Below are 15,893 nucleotides of genomic sequence, written 5' to 3' on the forward strand. Positions count from 1 at the left end.
CAGGTACTCTTAACATTAACATTTTTTACATTCTTTTACACATATGTTATTCAGCAAAAACGCTGACACACTAGGGATTCGGGGTCGGGAGGAACAGATTAATCTGAATGATCATGGTGTTCAGTTACCTTAAAGGGGTATATAGAAAAAATAATATAGTGCTGGGGCCATGGTTAAAAAAAAAACTATGCTTACCTACCCCGGGCCCTGTCTGGTTCTGCTACAGCTCCAGTTCTTCTTTCGGTCTCCTATAGCTCGTCTCTTCTTTCTGCTTCCAAGACAAGGGTTTGGAGCAGGACCTGCCCACTCAGCCAATCACTGTCTGCAGCGGTGTCCCCTCTGGGCTGATTGGGTCATTTGGACCGGCTTAAACTGGCCATTGGCCACACATCTCCCCGTGTAATAGGAATGTGTGGCTGATGCCTGATTGCAGGAAAGAGCCACGGGAACAATCCAGTGACTCAGTACACAAGTGCCAATCACGAGATCAGCCCTAACCTCACTGTCCCTGCAATGTCCCTATGGAAACCCTGGACTATCTATCCCTAGTAGAAACAACAGGTTGACTCTAGGACCCAGAGAAACTAATCTGAGCAAAAACACTGAAACCTGCAACAAGACAAACTGAGAAAAACTGAAAACTACAAAATACATCCTGAGCCTCCGCTACCTGGGAGCTGTGGTACCTATCTGCAGCATTGCCTCCACCCTATCCGGGTTATAGATGTGGGGGTCCCATTGGGAACATCTCTGAATGATTAAAAAGACTGACAAAAAGCTAACTTGGAACTAACCTTTATTGCATAAAGGAAAACAACTGTATAACATAACTTGGCGGTGGGAGAGGGCAGCGTGGCAGTGTGAGAAGGGAGCATGGCGATTAGAGAAGGCAGCGTGGCAGTGTGAGAAGGAAGCGTGGCGATGGGAAAAGGAAGCGTGGCGATGGGAGAAGGCAGCATGGCGATGGGAGAAGGCAGCATTGCCGTGGGAGAAGGAAGCGTGGCGTGGGAGAGGGCAGCGTTGCGGTGGGAGAAGGAAGCTAGCAGTGGAAGAGGGCAGTGTGAAGGTGGGAGAAGAAAGCGTGGAGGTGGAAGAAAGAAGCGTGGCAGTGGGAGAGGGCAGCGTGGCGGTGGGAGAAGGCAGTGTGGCGGTGGGAGAGGACAGTATGGCAGCGGTAGAGAGCAGCATGGCAGTGGAAGAGAGCAGTGTGGCAGTGGAAGAAGAAAGCATGGAGGTGGAAGAAAGAAGCGTGTCAGTGGGAGAGGGCAGCGTGGCGGTGGGAGAAGGCAGCGTGGCAGTGGGAGAGGGCAGCATCGCAGTGGGAGAAGGCAGCATGGCGGAGGAAGAGAGCAGTGTGGCAGTGGGAGAAGGAAGCATAAAGGTGGAAGAAAAAAGTGTGGCAGTGGGAGAGGGCAGCATGGTGGTGGAAGAAGGAATTGTGGCAGTGGGAGAGGGCAGCGTGGCGGTGGGAAAGGAAGCGTGGTGGCGGGAGGGGGCAGCGTGGCCATGGTAGAAGGCAGATTGGGGATGGGAGAATGCATCATGGCAGTGGGAGAGGGCAGTGTTGCAGTAAGAGAAGGCAGCTGGTGGTGGAAGAAGGCAGCGTGTCGGTAAGAGAAGGCAGTGTAGCAGTGGAAGAAGGCAGCGTGGTGGTAAGAGAAGGCAACGTGGTGGTGGGAGAGGGCAGCATGGCAGTGGAAGGAGGAAGCGTGGCAGTGGGAGAGGGCAGCGTGGCCATGGCAGAAGGTAGTGTGGTGGTAAGAGAAGGCAGCGTAGCAGTGAGAGAAGGCAGCATGGAGGTAAGAGAAGGCAGCGTAGAAGGGGAAAAGGCAGCATGGCAGTAAGAGAAGGCAGCATGGCAGCAAGAGAAGGAAGCGTGGCAGTGGGAGAAGTAAGCGTGGCAGTGGGAGCGGGCAGTGTGGCGGTGGGAGAAGGAAGCATGGCAGTGGGAGCGGGCAGCATGGCAGAAGGAAGCATGGCAGTGGGAGAGGGTATCATGGCAGTGAGAGAAGGAAGCGTTGGCGTGGGAGAGGGCAGTGTGGCGGTGGGAGAAGGACGCATGGCAGTGGGAGAGGGCAGTGTGGAGGTGCGAGAAGGAAGCATGGAGGTGGAAGAAAGAAGCATGGCAGTGGGAGAGGGCAGCGTGGCGGTGGGAGAAGGCAGCGTGGCGGTGGGAAAAGGCAGTATGGCAGCGGGAGAGAGCAGCATGGCGGTGGAAGAGAGCAGTGTTGCAGTGGAAGAAGGATGCATGGAGGTGGAAGAAAGAAGAGTGGCAGTGGGAGAGGGCAGCGTGGCAGTGGGAGAAGGCAGTGTGGCAGTGGGAGAGGGCAGCATGGCAGTGGTGGAAGGCAGCATGGCGGTGGAAGAGAGCAGTGTGACGGTGGGAGAAGGAAGAGTGGAGGTGGAAGAAAAAAGTGTGGCAGTGGGAGGGGGCAGCATGGCAGCGGGAGCGGGCAGCATGGCGGTGGAAGAAGGAATTGTGGCAGTGGGAGAGGGCAGCATGGCAGTGGGAAAGGAAGCGTGGTGGTGGGAGGGGGCAGCGTGGTCATGGTAGAAGGCCGATTGGAGATGGGAGAATGCATCATGGCAGTGGGAGAAGGCAGTGTGGCAGTAAGAGAAGGCAGCTGGTGGTGGAAGAAGGCAGTGTGTCATTAAGAGAAGGCAGTGTAGCGGTGGGAGAAGGCAGCATGGTGGTAAGATAAGCCAGCGTGGCAGTGGGAGAAGGCAGCGTGGCAGTAAGAGAAGGCAGTGTAGCAGTGGGAGAAGGCAGCGTGGTGGTAAGAGAAGGCAACGTGGTGGTGGGAGAGGGCAGCATGGCAGTGGAAGGAGGAAGCGTGGCTATGGCAGAAGGCAGTATGGTGGTAAGAGAAGGCAGCGTAGCAGTGAGAGAAAGCAGCGTGGAGGTAAGAGAAGGCAGTGTAGAAGGGGAGAAGGCAGCGTTGCGGTAAGAGAAGGCAGCGTGGCGGTAATAGAAGGCGGCGTGGCGGTAAGAGAAGGCAGCGTGGCGGTAAGAGAAGGCAGCGTGTCGGTAAGAGAAGGCAGCGTGGCGGTAATAGAAGGAAGCGTGGCGGTAAGAGAAGGCAGCGTGGCGGTAGAGAAGGCAGCGTGGCAGTAAGAGAAGGCAGCGTGGCGGTAATAGAAGGCAGCATGGCGGTAATAGAAGGCAGCATGGCGATAAGAGAAGGCAGCGTGGCGGTAATAGAAGGCAGCGTGGCGGTAATAGAAGGCAGCGTGGTGGTAAGAGAAGGCAGCCTGGTGGTAAGAGAAGGCATCGTGGCAGTAAGAGAAGGCAGCATGGCAGTAATAGAAAGCAGCGTGGCGGTAATAGAAGGCAGCGTGGCGGTAATAGAAGGCAGCGTGGCGGTAAGAAAAGGCAGCCTGGTGATAAGAGAAGGCAGCGTGACGGTAATAGAAGGCAGCGTGGCGGTAAGAGAAGGCAGTGTGACAGTAATAGAAGGCAGCGTGGCGGTAAGAGAAGACAGCATGGCGGTAATAGAAGGCAGCGTGGTGGTAAGAGAAGGCAGCATGGTGGTAAGAGAAGGCAGCGTGGCAGTAAGAGAAGGCAGCATGGTGGTAAGAGAAGGCAGCGTGGCAGTAAGAGAAGGCAGTGTGGCGGTAAGAGAAGGCAGCGTGGCAATAAGAGAAGGCAGCGTGGTGGTAAGAGAAGGCAGCATGGCGGTAATAGAAGGCAGCGTGGTGGTAAGAGAAGGCAGCGTGGCGGTAAGAGAAGGTAGCGTGGCAGTAATAGAAGGCAGCGTGGCAGTAAGAGAAGGCAGCGTGGCAGTAAGAGAAGGCAGCGTGGCAGTAAGAGAAGGCAGCGTGGCAGTAATAGAAGGCAGCGTGGCGGTAAGAGAAGGCAGCGTGGCGGTAAGAGAAGGCAGCGTGGCAGTAAGAGAAGGCAGCGTGGCAGTAAGAGAAGGCAGCGTGGCAGTAAGAGAAGGCAGCGTGGCAGTAAGAGAAGGCAGCGTGGCGGTAAGAGAAGGCAGCATGGTGGTAAGAGAAGGCAGCGTAGCGGTAAGAGAAGGCAGCGTGGCGATAAGAGAAGGCAGCGTGGCGGTAATAGAAGGCAGCTTGGCGGTAAGAGAAGGCAGCGTGGCAGTAAGAGAAGGCAGCGTGGCGGTAATAGAAGGCAGCGTGGAGGTAAGAGAAGGCAGCGTGGCGGTAATAGAAGGCAGCGTAGCGGTAAGAGAAGGCAGCGTGGCGGTAATAGAAGGCAGCTTGGCGGTAATAGAAGGCAGCTTGGCGGTAAGAGAAGGCAGCGTGGCGGTAATAGAAGGCAGCGTAGCGGTAAGAGAAGGCAGCTTGGTGGTAAGAGAAGGCAGCATAGCGGTAAGAGAAGGCAGCGTGGCGATAAGAGAAGGCAGCTTGACGGTAAGAGAAAGAAGCGTGGTGGTAAGAGAAGGCAGCGTGGCGGTAAGAGAAGGCAGCGTGGCGTAATAGAAGGCAGCTTGGTGGTAAGAGAAGGCAGCGTGGCGGTAAGAGAAGGCAGCGTGGCGGTAAGAGAAGGCAGCGTGGCGGTAAGAGAAGGCAGCATGGCGGTAATAGAAGGCAGCTTGGCGGTAAGAGAAAGCAGCGTGGTGGTAAGAGAAGGCAGCGTGGCGGTAAGAGAAGGCAGCGTGGCGGTAAGAGAAGGCAGCGTGGCGGTAAGAGAAGGCAGCTTGGAGGTAAGAGAAGGCAGCGTGGCGGTAAGAGAAGGCAGCGTGGCGGTAAGAGAAGGCAGCGTGGCGGTAATAGAAGGCAGCTTGGTGGTAAGAGAAGGCAGCGTGGCGGTAAGAGAAGGCAGCGTGGCGGTAAAAGAAGGCAGCGTGGCGGTAAGAGAAGGCAGCGTGGCGGTAAGAGAAGGCAGCGTGGCGGTAAGAGAAGGCAGCATGGCGGTAAGAGAAGGCAGCGTGGCGGTAAGAGAAGGCAGCGTGGGGGTAAGAGAAGGCAGCGTGGCGGTAAGAGAAGGCAGCGTGGTGGTAAGAGAAGGCAGCGTGGCGGTAAGAGAAGGCAGCGTGGCGGTAAGAGAAGGCAGCGTGGCGGTAATAGAAGGCAGCGTGGAGGTAAGAGAAGGCAGCGTGGCGGTAATAGAAGGCAGCGTAGCGGTAAGAGAAGGCAGCGTGGTGGTAATAGAAGGCAGCTTGGCGGTAATAGAAGGCAGCTTGGCGGTAAGAGAAGGCAGCGTGGCGGTAATAGAAGGCAGCGTAGCGGTAAGAGAAGGCAGCTTGGTGGTAAGAGAAGGCAGCATAGCGGTAAGAGAAGGCAGTGTGGCGATAAGAGAAGGCAGCTTGACGGTAAGAGAAAGAAGCGTGGTGGTAAGAGAAGGCAGCGTGGCGGTAAGAGAAGGCAGCGTGGCGGTAATAGAAGGCAGCTTGGTGGTAAGAGAAGGCAGCGTGGCGGTAAGAGAAGGCAGCGTGGCGGTAAGAGAAGGCAGCGTGGCGGTAAGAGAAGGCAGCATGGCGGTAATAGAAGGCAGCTTGGCGGTAAGAGAAAGCAGCGTGGTGGTAAGAGAAGGCAGCGTGGCGGTAAGAGAAGGCAGCGTGGCGGTAAGAGAAGGCAGCGTGGCGGTAAGAGAAGGCAGCTTGGAGGTAAGAGAAGGCATCGTGGCGGTAAGAGAAGGCAGCGTGGCGGTAAGAGAAGGCAGCGTGGGGGTAAGAGAAGGCAGCGTGGCGGTAAGAGAAGGCAGCGTGGTGGTAAGAGAAGGCAGCGTGGCGGTAAGAGAAGGCAGCGTGGTGGTAAGAGAAGGCAGCATGGCGGTAAGAGAAGGCAGCGTGGCGGTAAGAGAAGGCAGCGTGGCGGTAAGAGAAGGCAGTGTGGCGGTAATAGAAGGCAGCGTGGCGGTGACTAACGTTCTGCTGTGACACCTCCTGTCACACTAAATGGCTTCTCCCCTGGTTTCCGCGTCAGTTACTCGGCCGCCTCTTAGACAGCGCAATATTTGGTGGGAAAGAGCGGAATTATTCACGGACGGCGGTGATTTCCATACAGCGACTCCCATGCCGCACTGGATCACTGGAGCAGCAAATCAGCACAAAGAGGAGAAGAAGCAGCCATGCGGGGTATACTGCTCCCGGACCGTGCAGCCTCACAGCGAGCGGAATCAGGCCAGGCCTGCTGGGGGTAGTAGTCCTCATGTAGAAATAGATGAAATGAGACCAAGCGCAATGATGGAGCCGCCCAGTCATCTACGCACTAATTCTCCTCCAAGTCGCTGTCATGTAGGGAGGAGGTCGGGGCTCCTGTATCCTGCACTTAAGATCTCAGAAATAAGACGCAAGAGCGAACGCCCCGGGCAAGGAACAATGGGGCTCCGGGCAAACTTGGCTCTTGCTTAAGGCGCATTCAGTAAACTTCAATGAGAGGTAACGTAAGGGCAAGAAAATGAGGCCAAGACTTCAGAGGAAACTTAAAGGAGTCTCCCGAGTCCTACTGAGCATTATCATATCATAAGTCTATTCAGGTTATTATGAGACTGTTATATAGAGGTTATTATAATACTGCAAGCACAATATGTAATAAATACACGAAAATACCAGGGAAGGATACATAAGACAGATACAGACTGGTATATAGTGTATATAATATATATGTACAGCTGGTATAACCTGGTATATACTGTATATAATATAGATGTACAGCTGGTATAAGTTATATATCTACTGTATATAATGATATGGACCATGCTGGTATAACCTGGTATATACTGTATATAATATATATGTACAGCTGGTATAAGTTATATATCTCCTGTATATAGTGATAAGGATCATGCTGGTATAACCTGGTATATACTGTGTATAATATATATGTACAGCTGGTATAAGTTATATATCTCCTTCATATAGTGATATGGACCATGCTGGTATAACCTGGTATATAGTGTATATAATATATATGTACAGCTGGTATAAGTTATATATCTCCTGTATATAGTGATATGGACCATGCTGGTATAACCTGGTATATAGTGTATATAATATATATGTACAGCTGGTATAAGTTATATATCTCCTGTATATAGTGATATGGACCATGCTGGTATAACCTGGTATATAGTGTATATAATATATATGTACAGCTGGTATAAGTTATATATCTCCTGTATATAATGATATGGACCGTGCATAACCTGGGTATATACTGTATATAATATATATGTACAGCTGGTATAAGTTATATATCTTCTGTATATAGTGACATGGAGGGTACAACCTGAGTATATACTGTATATAGTGACATGGAGGGTATAACCTAGGTATATACTGTATATAGGGATATGGAGGGTATAACCTAGGTATATACTGTATATAGTGATATGGAGGGTATAACCTGGGTATATACTGTATATAGGTATATGGATGGTATAACCTGTGTATATACTGTATATAGTGATATGGAGGGTATAACCTGGGTATATACTGTATATAGTGACATGGAGGGTATAACCTGAGTATATACGGTATATAGTGATATGGAGGGTATAACCCGGGTATATACTGTATATAGTGATATGGAGGGTATAACCTGGATATATACTGTATATAGGGATATGGAGGGTGTAACCTGAGTATATACTGTATATAGTGATATGGAGGGTATAACCTGGGTATATACTGTATATAGTGATATGGAGGGTATAACCTGGGTATATACTGTATATAGTGATCTGGAGGGTATAACCTGTGTATATACTGTATATAGTGACATGGAGGGTATAACCTGGGTATATACTGTATATAGGGATATGGAGGGTATAACCTGGGTATATACTGTATATAGTGACATGGATGGTATAACCTGAGTATATACTGTATATAGTGACATGGAGGGTATAACCTGTGTATATACTGTATATAGTGATATGGAGGGTATAACCTGGGTATATACTGTATATAGTGATATGGAGGGTATAACCTGGGTATATACTGTATATAGTGTCATTGAGGGTATAACCTGGGTATATACTGTATATAGTGACATGGAGGATATAACCTGGGTATATACTGTATATAGTGACATGGAGGGTATAACCTGTGTATATACTGTATATAGTGATATGGAGGGTATAACCTGGGTATATACTGTATATAGTGACATGGATGGTATAACCTGGGTATATACTGTATATAGTGACATTGAAGGTATAACCTGGGTATATACTGTATATAGTGACATTGAGGGTATAACCTGGGTATATACTGTATATAGTGATATGGAGGGTATAACCTGGGTATATACTGTATATAGTGACATTGAGGGTATAACCTGGGTATATACTGTATATAGTGATATGGAGGGTATAACCTGTGTATATACTGTATATAGTAATATGGAGGGTGTAACCTGAGTATATACTGTATATAGTGATATGGAGGGTATAACCTGGGTATATACTGTATATAGTGATATGGATGGTATAACCTGGGTATATACTGTATATAGTGATCTGGAGGGTATAACCTGTGTATATACTGTATATAGTGACATGGAGGGTATAACCTGGGTATATACTGTATATAGGGATATGGAGGGTATAACCTGGGTATATACTGTATATATAGTGTCATTGAGGGTATAACCTGGGTATATACTGTATATAGTGACATGGAGGGTATAACCTGGGTATATACTGTATATAGTGACATGGAGGGTATAACCTGAGTATATACGGTATATAGTGATATGGAGGGTATAACCCGGGTATATACTGTATATAGTGATATGGAGGGTATAACCTGGATATATACTGTATATAGGGATATGGAGGGTGTAACCTGAGTATATACTGTATATAGTGATATGGAGGGTATAACCTGGGTATATACTGTATATAGTGATATGGAGGGTATAACCTGGGTATATACTGTATATAGTGATCTGGAGGATATAACCTGTGTATATACTGTATATAGTGACATGGAGGGTATAACCTGGGTATATACTGTATATAGTGATCTGGAGGGTATAACCTGTGTATATACTGTATATAGTGATCTGGAGGGTATAACCTGTGTATATACTGTATATAGTGACATGGACGGTATAACCTGGGTATATACTGTATATAGGGATATGGAGGGTATAACCTGGGTATATACTGTATATAGTGACATGGATGGTATAACCTGAGTATATACTGTATATAGTGACATGGAGGGTATAACCTGTGTATATACTGTATATAGTGATATGGAGGGTATAACCTGGGTATATACTGTATATAGTGTCATTGAGGGTATAACCTGGGTATATACTGTATATAGTGACATGGAGGGTATAACCTGGGTATATACTGTATATAGTGACATGGAGGGTATAACCTGGGTATATACTGTATATAGTGACATTGAGGGTATAACCTGTGTATATATATATACTGTATATAGTGACATTGGGGGTATAGCCCATATATATATACGGCTGGTGTAGGTTTCAGTGGAATCCGTTCTCAGTCTCCTGGAGTTTTCTCCTCACTATTTGATGATTATATGATATATTTATATTTTTCCGGCATTTTGCGCTGATTTATTTCCGTTTTTCTCTTCCGCCCTCTGTATTCTCCGTTTCCGACCTCTCTCCGGCACCTTAACACGGCGCTTTGTCCACCTCCCGCGCAGACCTTGATCCGATCCTGATCGTCTATTTACAAACAACACGAGTGTGAACACGGTTATTATGTTTTTAACATTTATTCTTTGTAATATAAAATGTACATTAAATAATTTTCTCAAATCGCCATGGAAACCGAGGCCTCGGCGTCTCCTCAGAATGTTCTCGGGTCTGGTTATTGTTGAATCACACAGGTTCTCATGCAGTTTTTGGGGTCCTCCCGTTACATTCCCCGTTCCTTTTCATCAATAACTTCCGGTGATTACGGATTAAGGGGAAGATTTATCAATCCCGTCCAGAGGAAAAGTACGTGAGTTGCCCATAGCAACCAATCAGATCACTTCTTTCATTTTTGAAAAGGCCTCTGAAAAATGAAAGAAGCGATCTGATTGGTTGCTATGGGAAACTCCGCAACTTTTCCTCTGCACAGTTTCCTCTGGACCCCTTGGCCTTAAAGGGGAACTTCGCTGCGAGACATGTTATCCCCTTTTCAAAGGATAGGGGATAACATGTCGGATTGCGGGGTCCGGACTGATGGGACCCCAATACCTCTGCCGCAGCAGCCGCAGTCACACGGTGCATGGAGCAAACTCAGATGGGAGGGAGTGTGACGGCCCTCTTCATTCATGTCTATGGGAGAAAGCATGAAAGCCCTCTCCATTCATGTCTATGGAAGCATGATGGCCCTCTCCATTCATGTCTATGGAAGCATGATGGCCCTCTCCATTCATGTCTATGGGAGGGAGCGTGATGGCCCTCTCCATTCATGTCTATCAAAGGGAGCGTGATGGCTCACTCCATTCATGTCTATGGGAGGGGGCATGATGGCTTTCTCCATTCATGTCTATGGGATGGTGCATTAGGGCCCACTCCATTCATGACTATGGGAGGGAGCGTGACGGCCAACTCCATTCATGTCTATGGGAAGGAGCATGATGGCCCCCTCCATTCATGTCTATGGAAGCATGATGGCACTCTCCATTCATGTTTATGGAAGGATGATGGCCCTCTCCATTCATGTCTATGGAAGCATGATGGCCCTCTCCATTCATGTCTATTGGAGGGAGCGTGATGGCCCTCTCCATTCATGTCTATTGGAGGGAGCGTGATGGCCCACTCCATTCATGTCTATGGGAGGGAGCATGACGGCCCTCTCCATTCATGTCTATGGGAGGGAGCGTGATGGCCCTCTCCATTCATGTCTATTGGAGGGAGCGTGATGGCCCACTCCATTCATGTCTATGGGAGGGAGCATGACGGCCCTCTCCATTCATGTCTATCAGAGGGAGCGTGATGGCTCACTCCATTCATGTCTATGGGAGGGGGCATGATGGCTTTCTCCATTCATGTCTATGGGATGGTGCATTAGGGCCCACTCCATTCATGACTATGGGAGGGAGCGTGACGGCCAACTCCATTCATGTCTATGGGAAGGAGCATGATGGCCCCCTCCATTCATGTCTATGGAAGCATGATGGCACTCTCCATTCATGTTTATGGAAGGATGATGGCCCTCTCCATTCATGTCTATGGGAGGTGGCGTGACGGCCCTCTCCATTCATGTCTATGGGAAGGAGCATGATGGCCCCCTCCATTCATGTCTATGGAAGCATGATGGCCCCCTCCATTCATGTCTATGGAAGCATGATGGCACTCTCCATTCATGTCTATGGAAGCATGATGGCACTCTCCATTCATGTTTATGGAAGGATGATGGCCCTGTCCATTCATGTCTATGGGAGGTGGCGTGACGGCCCTCTCCATTCATGTCTATGGGAAGGAGCATGATGGCCCCCTCCATTCATGTCTATGGAAGCATGATGGCACTCTCCATTCATGTCTATGGAAGCATGATGGCACTCTCGATTCATGTTTATGGAAGGATGATGGCCCTCTCCATTAATGTCTATGAGAGGTGGCGTGACGGCCCTCTTCATTCATGTCTATGGGAGGGAGCATGATGGCCCTCTCTCAATGTCTGAGGAAGAGGACAGAGCGTCCTTGAAACGCGTTACATGTAATAAAGCAAAAGATTTATCTACCTCGGTTGTGGACAGCGCTGCAATTTCCCTACCTTTTGTACCGGATGGTGCAAAAAAACCTGATCCTATATTCCCACGCTGTGCGAGGGCGGGCTTAGCTGCAGTTCAAAGTGATTATCCACGCAACCATCCGAAAGGACCTTTCACACATACTCATACGAGCGTTGTGCCTCAAATCAGCACAACTGGATCCGGTGAGTCTTTCTGCCTTTGGGGCCGGTCCGGTTCAATACTGCTCTTCACAGTGGAGCGCTTTGTCTCTTTCTCTTTTCTCATTCATGTCTATGGGAGGGAGCGTGACGGCCCTTTCCATTCATGTCTATGGGAGGGAGCATGATGGCCCACTCCATTCATGTCTATGGGAGGGAGTCTGATGGCCCTCTCCATTCATGTCTATGGGAGGGAGCGTGATGGCCCACTCCATTCATGTCTATGGGAGGGAGTCTGATGGCCCCCTCCATTCATGTCTATGGGAGGGAGCGTGATGGCCCCCTCCGTTCATGACTATGGGAGGGAGCCTCATGGCTAGCCGTCTCGCCCCCTTCCATAGACATGAATGGTGGAGGGCGTGACAATTTCCCTACCTTTTGTACCGGATGGTGCAAAAAAACCTGATCCTATATTCCCACTCTGTGCGAGGGCGGGCTTAGCTGCAGTCCAAAGTGATTATCCACGCAACCATCCGAAAGGACCTTTCACACATACTCATACGAGCGTTGTGCCTCAAATCAGCACAACTGGATCCGGTGAGTCTTTCTGCCTTTGGGGCCGGTCCGGTTCAATACTGCTCTTCACAGTGGAGCGCTTTGTCTCTTTCTCTTTTCTCATTCATGTCTATGGGAGGGAGCGTGACGGCCCTTTCTATTCATGTCTATGGGAGGGAGCATGATGGCCCTCTCCATTCATGTCTATGGGAGGGAGTCTGATGGCCCCCTCCATTCATGTCTATGGGAGGGAGCGTGATGGCCCACTCCATTCTTGTCTATGGGAGGGAGCCTGATGGCCCTCTCCATTCATGTCTATGGGAGGGAGCATGACGGCCCTCTCCATTCATGTCTATGGGAGGGAGCCTGATGGCCCTCTCCATTCATGTCTATAGGAGGGAGCCTGATGGCCCTTTCCATTCATGTCTATGGGAGGGAGCGTGATGGCCCTCTCTATTCATGTCTATGGGAGGGAGCATGATGGCCTTCTCCATTCATGTCTATGGGAGGGAGCATGACGGCCCTCTCCATTCATGTCTATAGGAGGGAGCCTGATGGCCCTTTCCATTCATGTCTATGGGAGGGAGCGTGACGGCCCTTTCCATTCATGTCTAAGGGAGGGAGCATGACGGCCCTCTCCATTCATGTCTATAGGAGAAAGCATGATGGCCCTCTCCATTCATGTCTATGGGAGGGAGTCTGATGGCCCCCTCCATTCATGTCTATGGGAGGGAGCGTGATGGCCCCCTCCGTTCATGACTATGGGAGGGAGCCTCATGGCCCTCTCCATTCATGTCTATAGGAGGGAGCCTGATGGCCCTTTCCATTCATGTCTATGGGAGGGAGCGTGACGGCCCTTTCCATTTATGTCTATGGGAGGGAGCGTGACGGCCCTTTCCATTCATATCTATGGGAGGGAGCATGATGGCACTCTCCATTCATGTCTATGGAAGCATGATGGCACTCTCGATTCATGTTTATGGAAGGATGATGGCCCTCTCCATTCATGTCTATGGGAGGTGGCGTGACGGCCCTCTTCATTCATGTCTATGGGAGGGAGCATGATGGCCCTCTCTCAATGTCTGAGGAAGAGGACAGAGCGTCCTTGAAACGCGTTACATGTAATAAAGCAAAAGATTTATCTACCTCGGTTGTGGACAGCGCTACATTTTCCCTACCTTTTGTACCGGATGGTGCAAAAAAACCTGATCCTATATTCCCACGCTGTGCGAGGGCGGGCTTAGCTGCAGTTCAAAGTGATTATCCACGCAACCATCCGAAAGGACCTTTCACACATACTCATACGAGCGTTGTGCCTCAAATCAGCACAACTGGATCCAGTGAGTCTTTCTGCCTTTGGGGCCGGTCCGGTTCAATACTGCTCTTCACAGTGGAGCGCTTTGTCTCTTTCTCTTTTCTCATTCATGTCTATGGGAGGGAGCGTGACGGCCCTTTCCATTCATGTCTATGGGAGGGAGCATGATGGCCCTCTCCATTCATGTCTATGGGAGGGAGTCTGATGGCCCCCTCCATTCATGTCTATGGGAGGGAGCGTGATGGCCCACTCCATTCATGTCTATGGGAGGGAGCCTGATGGCCCTTTCCATTCATGTCTATGGGAGGGAGCATGACGGCCCTCTCCATTCATGTCTATGGGAGGGAGCCTGATGGCCCTCTCTATTCATGTCTATAGGAGGGAGCCTGATGGCCCTTTCCATTCATGTCTATGGGAGGGAGCGTGACGGCCCTTTCCATTCATGTCTATGGGAGGGAGCATGACGGCCCTCTCCATTCATGTCTATGGGAGAAAGCATGATGGCCCTCTCCATTCATGTCTATGGGAGGGAGTCTGATGGCCCCCTCCATTCATGTCTATGGGAGGGAGCGTGATGGCCCCCTCCGTTCATGACTATGGGAGGGAGCCTCATGGCTAGCCGTCTCGCCCCCTTGCATAGACATGAATGGTGGAGGGCGTGGCGTGACATCATGATCACGGAATCCCCAGGCTTCCATGATTGTAATGCTGCAGCTCTGGCCCGGAGATCGTGGGGGGGTTCCAGTGGCCGGACCCCCCCCCCCCCCACAATCAGACATGTTTAGGGGCAGAGTACCCCTTTAATGAAACTCTGCTGTGGCTCCTCCAGCAATCACTTTGATTCCTGTGAAATATTGTTTTCCAAGCAGGTTGGCTGTCCGGGCATGCTGGGAGTTGTAGTTTTGCAACAGCTGGAGGTGCCCTGGTTAGTCCCCAAACTGTGAACTTCCAGATGTTTCAAAACTACAACTCCCAGCATGCCCGGACAGCCAAAGGTCGCAGTCATACATGGTACACTGGTATCAGTTGTACCTCACAATCTTGTATAATTAGCAATTTCCCACCAGAATTTTGGGGGATTTTAAATTGGCACATCAATGTTACATTTTGGCGCAAAACAGAAGAAAAAAATGGGGCCAAGTTGAACAGTGCGGCCATTTAAATCCCCAGCGCAGGCGCCGTCACATGGCCATATTGTCCCATTGTGGTGGATCAGATGTAACCGGTGCACAAAAATCTATTCCTTTCTTTGTCATATTTTTTTTTTTTTTTCGTAATAATCGGAAAAAATTTTCTCTCTCATTGTAGACGGCGCGGACACAAATATTCCGTATTTTTCACCCCTGTTCTCCATTGTAATGTAATAAAGGAAGGAGTATAATGCCTTCCCCAATCTCCTCATATCTTACAGGAATAGTAATTACAGAAGGGCCCAATGTGAAGCCGATAATGCGTCGCGCCGAACCCCCCTCCCGCTACCTGCTCGCCATTGATAAATTGATTTTCGTGATGCGGCTCTTTATTGTGGCGTTATAGATCTCATAAGAAAATGCTTTGTAATTCATCCGAGAAAGGGAAAAAAATAAAAATAAAATCCTTAGGGTCGGATCACAACTTAAAAGAATAGAAAAGACTTTTATGACGCATTTTATGTTTATCGTATGCACAGAGCGCAAAGTTACGGGTCGATCCGCTCTTATGGAAATGAAGCTTTCTCGTCGTGTCATCACAAGTTCTTTCAAGATCTCTGCATGCTGTCAATGAATGAGGGGGTGATAATCCATCTCACACTGCAGCTAATCACCTGGGACCCCTGACACCCCTAGGGGTCCATCCAATACAGTGGTCTACTACTGGGAGTTGTAGTTTTGCAACAGCTGGAGGGTCACAGATTGGAGACCACTCATCTAATACAAGTATGTGAACTGAATGTAGAGAGTTTATCTTAATTCAACAATTATCCAGGCATGCTGGGAGTTGTAGTTTTGTAACAGCTGAAGGCACACTGGTTGGTCGGGGCATGCTGGGAGTTGTAGTTTTGTAACAGCTGAAGGCACACTGGTTGGTCGGGGCATGCTGGGAGTAGTGTTGCTCGCGAATATTCGCAATTCGAATATTATTCGCGAATATCGCATATTCGCGAATTCGCGAATTTCGCGAATATAGCGCTATATATTCGTAATTACGAATATTCGTTTTTTTTTTTTTTTTCACAGTACACATCACAGTGATCACCCCTCTCTG

Source organism: Hyla sarda, chromosome 11 (genome assembly GCF_029499605.1).
Source record: "Hyla sarda isolate aHylSar1 chromosome 11, aHylSar1.hap1, whole genome shotgun sequence".
Classification (NCBI taxonomy): Eukaryota; Metazoa; Chordata; class Amphibia; order Anura; family Hylidae; genus Hyla; species Hyla sarda.